This window comes from Eumetopias jubatus, unplaced genomic scaffold (genome assembly GCF_037043125.1).
Source record: "Eumetopias jubatus isolate StellerSeaLion01/CBP00866 unplaced genomic scaffold, mEumJub1_p1.0 scaffold_5, whole genome shotgun sequence".
Taxonomy (NCBI): domain Eukaryota; kingdom Metazoa; phylum Chordata; class Mammalia; order Carnivora; family Otariidae; genus Eumetopias; species Eumetopias jubatus.
The window spans coordinates 75,626,437-75,637,189 of record NW_028274811.1 but is presented as its reverse complement, the minus strand read 5'-3'; the positions used below and the strand labels follow the sequence as shown (position 1 = coordinate 75,637,189).

The following is a 10,753-nucleotide window of genomic DNA, read 5'->3' as shown; positions in this document are numbered from 1 at the left end:
CTCTGAACAGTTTTTATAGTTCCTGATACAGTGCCTCATATTCTGTACCCAGAAGCCACTCAGTAAATATTACAGACTGACTCATTGAGTCAGAAAATGCCAAGAAAAAGATGACAGGGTACATGGCAGGAAAATGTTGGCTCTAAGTGCCTACTCAAGTGAATCCACTGATTTGGCAGGTTGTAACTAATTCTGCTGGCTTACATGATCATCCTAGAATAGAATATTACCAATCCAATTAGCAATAATCATACCTTGGATAAACCTCATTGGCTACAATACTGCCACTGCACAAAGCTTGAATATTATCAATCCAAACTGAAAATTCTACCTTTGTCAGCAGCAACCAGTCTCTTGCCAGATCGTGCCCATCAAGTCCTAAGAACAAGCAATGAAAAGCCTTAAAAAAAAATACCAAAAGGACATAGATACCCTAAGCCCAAATATAGTCTTTGTTTTCCAAATCACTTCAACATATCACTATATATTGAACAAAATATCTAGGACTGCAGGCAAGTTGATTCAGATCCCAATTTAGAAAAAAAAAAATTGTTACAAGTGAAATCCTCCTGGGCTACCAAGATTCTTACTATTTTTAATTGTAAACTTGTCAGAGAGCTTTGGGAAGAAAATAAAATTTTTAGTAGCTGTCACAGGATACCTGTACTTCTTTAGTATTCTGTAGAGCCAAGGGTGTTACACCACACATGCTTCCAATTATTTTGAAGGTTTTTCTTTTTTTATGAAATTAAAAAAAAATGTTTATTTGTTTGTTTTCTGGTAAAACAGATTTGATTAGGATATAAATCTGCAGATGTAGGATATGCTTTTTTCTGATTAGATGTGATCATTTGTCATTTTTGTGGGATTTGTTTTGGTTAATCAAGTCAGCAAATATCCCCGATTATCATGTACATTCCATCAGGTCAGGAGCTATGAATAGCTAAAAGAAGGAGTCCACACCCTGAAGGAACTCAAAAGCTAGAAGAAGAATAAGATGACTATGCAAGATTGACTATAATGTTTCATAAGAGAGATATGAAGTGATATTCATAGGAATAGAGTGGTTGGGAGGATCATTAAATACGCATGGAAAAGACACTATTTGAGATGGTCTCTAAAAACTAGGCAGTGTTTTAACAGGAGATATTATAGGAGAAAAGGAAAAAAAGATAAAAAACAGGCATGACTTCTTAACAGTAATGATTTCTGTTTAGGAACAGTATAGATAGGTATAGGAACATAGACCCAAAAAGAGAGATCATTAAACAACTGTTGGAGAAGTTTTAATACTTTGAAAGGAAGATTCTAAAATTACCAGGAAGGGAGTAACATAATTAGTTCTATATTGATTGGGTATATGCTCTCATATCTCTCTATATTTAAGAAACAAAGGTTGTCAGTTGCACCCTTGACATTCTCCAAAATTCATTTTCCACAGCCCTAAGTTATTTAAGAGGAAATCCTGGGCTCTCAAGATAAACCTAGGCACCCAGCCCATGTACATTTCCAAGGCCATCTTCAGGGAAGTCTCAGTCCCCTGGTCTTAGTCCCAAAGTTCCTTTGCTCATGATGAATACTGGAGAGATGGATATGTGATAAGTGGAAAGGAAGAAGGAAAGGAACAAAGGAAGGAAGGAAACTTCTCTCTCTCTCTCTCTCTCATATAAAACAACTTTTTAAGTAAGATAAGAAAATTACTCTGACTCATTTAAAACGAACTGGGCTAGGTGACATGCCTAAATGACCTAGCTATTAAATGACAGGATCAAGTGTATACTCTAATTTTTTGCCTATTTCTTTTCCCATTACACCAAATTGCATCTCTAGTGACATGTCCACATATATCCCACTGATTTCCGAATCTCTTAATGAAACCCAGATCTTTTCTCCAATTACTTGTCCTGTACATTTAGCTCCTGGCTGAAGGCATCCCTCTAAATGTCCAACAGACAGGTGAAGCTCCCCAAGTTCACCACACAACTCACTGTCTTCTAAATAAACTCGACCTTCTATCTATTTTATAAGGAATCTCATGAAACAGAACCACATACATTATTATGAACTTTCACCTCTTCTTAATCTGTCATATTTCATCAGTCACTGAGCCTTCATTCCTTAATATTTTCTCTATTCCTAGTGCTAACATCTTGGTTCTGATCCGCATTACCTCTTACTATTAAGAGATAATAATCTATGATAAGCACAAGGGACCCTTAAACTCATCCTATGTCCTCTGACTATGTAAACCTTTTGATAATCTCTTCTTTGTTAGAAAACAAAACAAATAACTGACATCCAAATAACTACTTTCTATCATATTTTTATGTTATATTTGTTAACAAAAGATTTGTGTTGGTATTTTTTGAACATTTTTTAGGAAAGTGAATTAATAGAGAATTATTTCTTTTCTCATTAACTTTCAGTAAATTAATTTCAGTTTCTAGCAAAGACTGTAAAGTCATTTCCTAAAATATTCTGCTTAAAATAGGTATTATGGATAAAGTAAGTCTTCATAAGTTGTGCAAAACCATTTAACTAAAGTGTTACATCTAGAAATAATGCATATTTAGTTCTGAGTTTATGTACCTACTTTGTTGCTGGTACCTACAAGAATTCTGTTATGCACTAGTTCATGATATATGATGTTTTTACTTCTCAGAACTACTTGATTGCATTTTGCTACTCTATTACTCATCTACAATGAGCTAGTCAAAATGGAACTACTAAAACATAACTAGTTTCCTCAACTATAAATAAACGTATACGTATATGTGTATGTTTATATAAATTCTTATAATTCTTAACATTACAAAGAAAAAACACTTGCAGAGGAAAAGGCACGAAAGAGGACTTTATTCACATTAACAACTTATAGAGTACTGAAATAAAATAAGATATTTTTCATGTATAGGCAAAAATTCAGTTATGAATCAGGCATAAATCTCACCTTTTGGCATTAACTGCACACATGCACTGATACGCATATAAACACGCACTACACAGACATAGAAATCCTGTTCAAATTTTCCAGCCTTATTAATGTGTATCACAAGCACATTGTGTATCTTAGCAAGCAGGCTAATTCATATGTCACAGAAAACCGGAGTAACCGCTTTTAAACTCAGTGCCCATTTGTACTTTGCAGTTTCTTCATCAAAAGCTTTTGTTCCACTATTTTTTTCATTTTTATCATGTTATGTTTTGTACTCATTTTGTCCGTATACATAACCCAAAAAAATCAAAGGACATGCTCAGGTAAGTATCTTTTTCACGTCAAGCTAAATGGGCAAGGGAAAAGGAGGAAGAATAGGGAGAAAGGGGTCTGGACTCGTCCATCTCTCTGTGCCATACTCTGCTCCCACACTATGATCCAGCCACAGTAGCCTTTGAACAACTTCTCACATGCCAAGCTCTGACTATCCCCAAAGTTTTTCTTCATCCTCCTTCCTCTCTTTGGGAGATTCCTGCCTATTACTGGGTCTGGAAAGCTCCTGCTCTTCCTTCAAGTCTCAGCATAATATCTTCCCTACCACCTAGTGTATGACAGGTACCCCATTATTCTCCTTGACAGCATCCTCCTTTTTTGTTCATTATCAGTTTACCAGAGTTATTCAGTACAGATTTCTTTGTGGATTTACATGTATAATGTCATTTTTTCAATAGACAACACAGTCCGTAAGGGTTTTTTACCACTGTTGTGCAGCACACAGCACAATGCCTGACCCAGTCAGTACGTGGTACATACACAATAAATATTTAAGGAAGGGGAGAAAGAAGAGATGAAGAACAGTGATGAAAATTGAGGAAAAGGAAAGTCAGAAAGAAAGCAGGTAACTTTTAAAAAAGATGGCAAAGGAAAGAAAAGAACAAGCAGAAAAAGGTAGGGACAAAGAAAGTACAGTAAAGCTGTTGGGAACAAAAATAAAAAGAAAGCATAAAATAAAACTAAAATGATCTCTGAGATACAGTCCGGCCAATCCAACATTTTTCCATGAATACCACTAGGATACCAGACTGAAACAAGATTATGACTGTCACCAATGAAAAACTGTCATACTGATGTCTCCTTATAGTGCATACACTGGTTTACGGACCCAGACTCCTTGAGTCAGCCCCGCAATCCGGCGAACGTTCTTCAGAGCAGCATTTGCCATTTAGGGTTCTGATTTAGCTGACAGATGTGTAAAGCCCCTTGTAACCACTCACCTTGCTATTGATTACACATCTGTGAGGCTCATAGACTCATGTTTTTTCTAGCTGAGGTCAGCATCACCTGAAGTCTTGCCTCCTGATGCCAAGCCGTCTGTTTCAGAGGGCATTCATAAATTCAAGCCATGCCTTGGCCTCTTCCTCCTTATCTCCCTGGTGTTTCTGTAGACGAATATGGAAGATATTGATCTAAAGCACTCTGCTGGGAAATAAATGTGTGTCAGGGAATTTTGGGTTAAGGCCAAAGCCCGGTGCCATCTGTCCCTTGTACGTAAGCAAAGCCAAAGCTTAAAGATGTCAGAGGACACTCCCAAGTGAATTCAGGTAACAAATATGCAGTTGTCAATGACGCCTATCCTAATAGCCTTGTTAAAAATTGCAAACTGACCCTTTCAGTCACACTCCCAGTCGCCCTTAACCTGATCTACTTTTTTTATTGCCCTTAATACCTCCTGACATATTTCAGAGGTTATGCCATTTGTTATTTATTTGCTTCTCCTTCCACTAGAATATAATTAAATGAGGTCAGGGATATCGTCTATTTTGTGCACTAATGTAGTCTGAGAACCTAGAACAGTGCCTACCACATAATAGGCACTTGATTAATATTTTGTATTTATTTATTTTATTTATTTTTTAAAGATTTTATTTACTTATTGGACACAGAGAGAGAGAGAGACAGGGAGCAAACACAAGCAGGGGGAACAGCAGGCAGGGGAGAAGCAGGCTCCCCGCTGAGCTAAGAGCCCGATACGGGCCTCGATCCCAGAACCCCAGGATCATGACCTGAACCGAAGGCAGCTGCTTAACTGACTGAGCCACCCAGGCGCCCCAAATAATATTTTCTAAATGCTGAATGAATGAATGAATAAATGAGCGAAGATAAGTAGGCTATATAGTGTGGGAAGAGAGGAGGCAGGTAACAAAGATGTAAATGTTGGGATTTGCCTTTGAAGAGCTTATGGTTTAGTTGGAACAATAAAGATACAGGAAATTGGATTATAACCCCTGTGAGATAAAAAAAATCATTAATAAATATAATTATGTGTGTTAATAAATGCAATTGAACCATAAGGAAAGCAGCTTCCTGCAGCAGGAATAACACTGGACTTGAAAGTTGGGGTTGAGTTCTGCCTCTACCATTTACCAACTATAACTTCCCACTCACCAACTGTGACTTAGACAAATCACTTAAATCCTCTCAGCATCAGTTTCCCTATTAGTATGAATGAGCGATAATGGCTTCTTTACGGGATTCTTGTGAGGATGAAGTGAAATTACAAATGTGAAACTAACTGGCCAATAATATTTGCTCAATAAATGTCAATTGAATGAATAGATGTTCTCACTCACAAATAAGACAAGCACGTTGGTTGGTTTCCTTGCCTAAGGTCACCCAGTTAATGTAAGATTAGGAATTCCAAGTCTTCCGATTCCGAAGCCCAGTGTTACCAAAAATAGAATTGACTGCCTATCCTGTCCCTCGGCTTTATTCCTACGAGCAATTCTGTTTCTCACACATAACAAAAATTTACCATTTGTTCTAGAAAAGAAGCATCATTTCCCTGAAATACCCTCATTAGGCTCCAAGATGTCTAAGCCCTGTCTCCCTTTAATCGGTTTACTTGTGAAGGAGCAATTTGCTTTACGACCTCTCTGCAGAGTCTGAAGGGTTTATGACCATGTGGTGTCAACAAGGAGCTCTAAGATGCTTTCAGTTCCATTTACTAGCTTTGGAGTCTTCAAATTGTAGGAGCCTATTTGTTCTGAAAAGACTGGAGTTTGAACATTAAACTTAAGCAGACCTCAAGGTATTTCTCTTCCTGTGGAACAAGAGAACAATGTTCCTCTTACATGGAACAATCTCTTCCATGGTTCATTCCACCCAAAGCAATATGCCCTAGGAAAATATGATCAGTATTAATGTGATGTGTTTTTAATAACACATCAACTTAAAACACATCATCTTGTCCTTTCACAAGGCATCTGAAAGGCTGGGTGAACCTGCTTCAGTCAGTCTCATAACATTTTTGTAAATGGAAATAAGGATTTCCAGGGAGCCAACAAATCCACTGACTCAAGGCTAGAAACCTAGAGATCTATGAATGAATAATCAATCTAAGATCATGGAAAGGGAAAGCTACTACTTTACTTTCAAAAGCCTAAGTTGAGACTGATGTAAACGAAAGAATAGAATGTTTAAAGGCACAGAGGCCTCAGACCAATCATCATGCAACCCAGTTAGCATCACAGGAATCCTAAATATGTAGTAGAATCCCAGAATAATGCTGAGGGGTAGGGCAGGAGGTATAGTAAGATAACTCAAGTAAAGGTGCACTCTAGCTCAAGTACAAAAAAGTGCGGTTGTTATAGATGTATTACTGTGTTTGATCATTTAAGAGCAGGATGTGAAGTAGAATCAAGTAACACTCTCAGGCTCTCAAAGGCTACCTTGACTCTTATCTCTGTCATTCTCTGCTCCATTTCCCTCCTTCTGATCAGTTTTATTGTTGGTTTTTCTCCTTACTTGTCAGCAGTTATACCTTTTCTGGTCAAATTCCCAATGCTGATTGACTCAATTTTTTGGTGTCTCAATCCCCATAATCCTGAAAAATGAGAGGAGAATCTCACTGGCCTTGTCAATCCTTTCTAACCCTCTACCTAAGAGCTGGGACCCCTGGGGGAGGTGGGGTTGCATGGGCAGCACTCGTTCTGTAGTAGAGGCAGGCTCTGCAGAAATCTGCGATTAAAAATTATGAACAGACCTCATGCAAGAGTGATAAACACACTTTCTTATTAATTCTGGAATTAATTCACTTCTCTCCATTGCCACTATCTTAATTCAGCTGAAGGTACTGTCATCACTCACCTAGACAGCCTCTTAAGTGGTCTCCCTATATTCAGATTCTCTTCTTCTAAACACTTCCTCAACACAATCAGGATAATTTACCTCTCATTCTCGGCTCTAAACTCCAAAAATGGCTCCTGCTTGTCTTCAGAAGAAGACAAGGTCCAAAATTCTTAACAGGCCCACAAAGCCTCATCTAATTTATTGTTACATACTCATAGTTCTCAGGTCTTGCAGTCCCTCTCCATCTCAGAACCATGGCTCAGACAGACTAACCACTTACAGTTCCTTAAGCACACCAAATTCTTTGCTGCCTTCAAGACTCTGCATATTCTATTCTACTTGGCATATTCTTCTCCTTCTTTATACCTGTCCAGTTATTCTTGTCCCTTAAAATTCAGTTTAGAGGGCGCCTGGGTGGCTCAGTTGGTTGGGCGACTGCCTTCAGCTCAGGTCATGATCCTGGAGTCCCGGGATCGAGTCCTGCATCGGGCTCCCTGCTTGGCAGGGGGTCTGCTTCTCCCTCTGACCTTCTTCCCTCTCGTGCTCTCTGTCTCTCATTCTCTCTCTCAAATAAATAAATAAAATCTTTAAAAAATATTCAGTTTAGATATAAACTTCTCAAAGGTCTCCTGCCCCTAGGATCGGCATCCTAGGTGTATTCCTATCCTAGCCCACGTTACACTCTATTGTAATGGGGTGATTTACTCTCCTATTCCTGCCACCCTCACCAGCCTGTCAGCACCCAGGAGGCAGAACCCTTGTGAAATTCATTCTATCCTCATCCCACCACAGAGCCTGGCACATAGTTGGTGCATGGTAAATATTTCTTGACTGAATGAACGAGAAGACAAAGGCACCTCAAAACCTCTAGAACCACCTCCCAGATCTATTATTTTTCAGATAGTCATTTAGCCAATGATTGATAACTTTTATCTTTTTTCCTGCATCCTGAAGCAATCCAAAGAAATCACAAAGCATAGTCTTCATAGCTTTAAGATCCAAAATCCTCAGAAAATGTATCAGTGTAACTCATATGCTTCCTCCGCCCAAAAAAAAAATATTTAAAGCAATTGCAAAGTATACTACTTCTCTCTTCTGCTGGTCTTAACTCTTAAGCTTATCCCCTAGCACCAGAGTAATTAAAGCAGCTTACAATTGGCCTGCTGACAGTTATTAAGATAAACACATTGTCAGAGATATGCCTGAGACCCCAAGTCTCCACTGTCCCTCTAACCAAAACCAAAAAATCAAAGTCCTTAACTGAAACTAAAATCCTAGCCTTCTGAATAAATGGCACATCAACACATGTCCATACAACTGCTGGGCAAGGTCATGTGCTGAAAAAGCCAAACTTGTGCAGGCTAGGAAAGAAACCTGATATCTTGCCACATTAAGAAAAAAATTTTTTTTTTCTTTATATCTGCCAAACAGAATCTTTTATAGCTTTTTACGGTATTTAGCTTCTACTTACCATTCATGGAGCACTTGGTAGAACCCACTTAGACCTACAGAGAAGGTCCTCCTATAGTCTGCAGGCCCATAGGTTTCTCCTCAGCCCCTAACATGCCTGACACATGAAACTTGTCTGCAGGATTGGTGGGTTTCATTAAGAGCTTGGCACGTAGACAAAAAACTGTTTAACTTTTCATCTGCCCACAAACACAACCCGATTAAAGTGAGTGGACATTTAATAGTTTATGAAACAAGGTTCTAGACAGCTTTTAAATCTATTAATCTTTTCTCTTGGTTGTGCCCAGCAATCCCTGAAAAGCAGCCACTTAGCTCTTAGCCCATGTCACCTTGCTGCAATCCCTCAACTACTTATTTTATGTACGTCTTTATGGTTATAGCCACCCACCAAAACAAACGTCTGTGAGGTGAGTATTTTAATTCTACCCATGCTAAAATCAGATTAAGGATTCTATTTAATTAAAAAAATTAGTAACACTTTTAAATACCACATATAGGTAATGCAGAGTTTATACAAGACAACACTAATTTGGACCAAAAATATCAATTTTTGCACATGTATTATGTTACCACCAGTTTGCCACTGAAGCAAATGGAGATTGCAATTATTCTCTCAAAGGTTGTAAGAAAAGATGATGTTCCTCTCCTATCCCATCATCCCTTAGCCCACAGGCTTTAAGTGATTTACCCTAAGTCATATAGCTAATTATTGATAGAGCTTAGACTCAGAAAAAAATGAAGTAAAACAAGCAAACCATACAACAAAAATAAGTTTATAACTCCCAAAACCATATCTAAAATTTGCTTCATATAAACAAACCCAACTATAATTGCTTTTGTACTGAGGCAACAGGCTGCTTTTGATTTATTTATTTTTAAAATGTTAAATTGAAATAAAATTGACATATAACATTATATTAGTTTCAGGGGCACAACATATTGATTAGATATTTGTATTTGGTGTGAAATATTATTTTACTTACTATGAAATATTGTTTCACTTGTTGTGGTGATGATTACATCCCAGTAAGTCTACTTACCATCTGTCACCATACAAAATTACATTCTTTTCCTTGGGATGAGAACATTTAAGATTTACTCTGTTAGGAACTTTCTTTCTTTCTTTCTTTTTTAAAGATTTTACTTATTTATTTATTTATTTATTTGACAGAGAGAGACACAGTGAGAGAGGGAACACAAGCAGGGAGAGTGGGAAAGGGAGAAGCAGACTTCTCGCCAAGCAGGGAGCCAGATGTGGGGCTCGATCCCAGGACCCTGGGACTATGACCTGGGCCGAAGGCAGACGTTTAACAACTGAGTCACCCAGGCACCCCTGTCAGTAACTTTCAAATATGCAATACAATATTATTGACTATAGTCACCATCCTGTATACTATAGCCCCATGACTTACAATATTTTATAACTGGAAGTTTGCACTTACAGCTCTCCTTCATCCATTCTGCCTACTCCCCAACCCTGGACCCCTCTGACAACCACCAATGTATTGAATTTTGTTTTGTTTTTTTCATTTTCTTTTGTAGATTCCATATATAAGTGAAATCATATAGTATTTGTCTTTGTCTGTCTGATTCATTTCACTTAGCATAATACCTTCAAGGTTGAGCTACGTTGTGGCAATGGCAAGATCTCATTCTTTTTTTTTTTTTTTAAGATTTATTTATTTGAGAGAGAGAGAATGAGAGAGAGAGAGAGAGCACGAGAGGGAAGAGGGTCAGAGGGGTAAGCAGACTCCCTGCCGAGCAGGGACTCCAGGATCATGACCTGAGCTGAAGGCAGTCGCTTAACCAACTGAGCCACCCAGGCGCCCTCATTCTTTTTTATGACTAAGCAATATTCCACTTGTGTGCACGCGCGCGCGTGTGTGTGTGTATGTATATATACATATATCACATATATACCATATCTTCTTTATCCACTCATTCATCAGTGGGCACTTAGGTTGCTTCCACATCTTGGCTAATGTAAATAATGCTGCACATAGTGGTACATGTATCCTTTTTTTTAAAGATTTTATTTATTTATTTGAGAGAGACATAGTGACAAGAGAACACAAGCAGGGGGCAGGGGCAGAGGTGGCAAAGACAGAAGGAGAAGCAGGGAGCCCAAACAAGGCTCGATCCCAGGACCCTGAGATCATGACCTGAGCCAAAGGCAAAAGCTTAACCGACTGAGCCACCCAGGTGCCCCAAATGTTCTTA

The 10,753-nt window shown here is 38.3% G+C and overlaps 1 pseudogene; it reads right to left on the bottom strand.

Moving 5' to 3' along the window:
• Window positions 1-232: 232 nt before the first annotated feature.
• LOC114200071 (U4 spliceosomal RNA) lies at window positions 233-299 on the bottom strand (annotated as a pseudogene).
• Window positions 300-10,753: the final 10,454 nt, after the last annotated feature.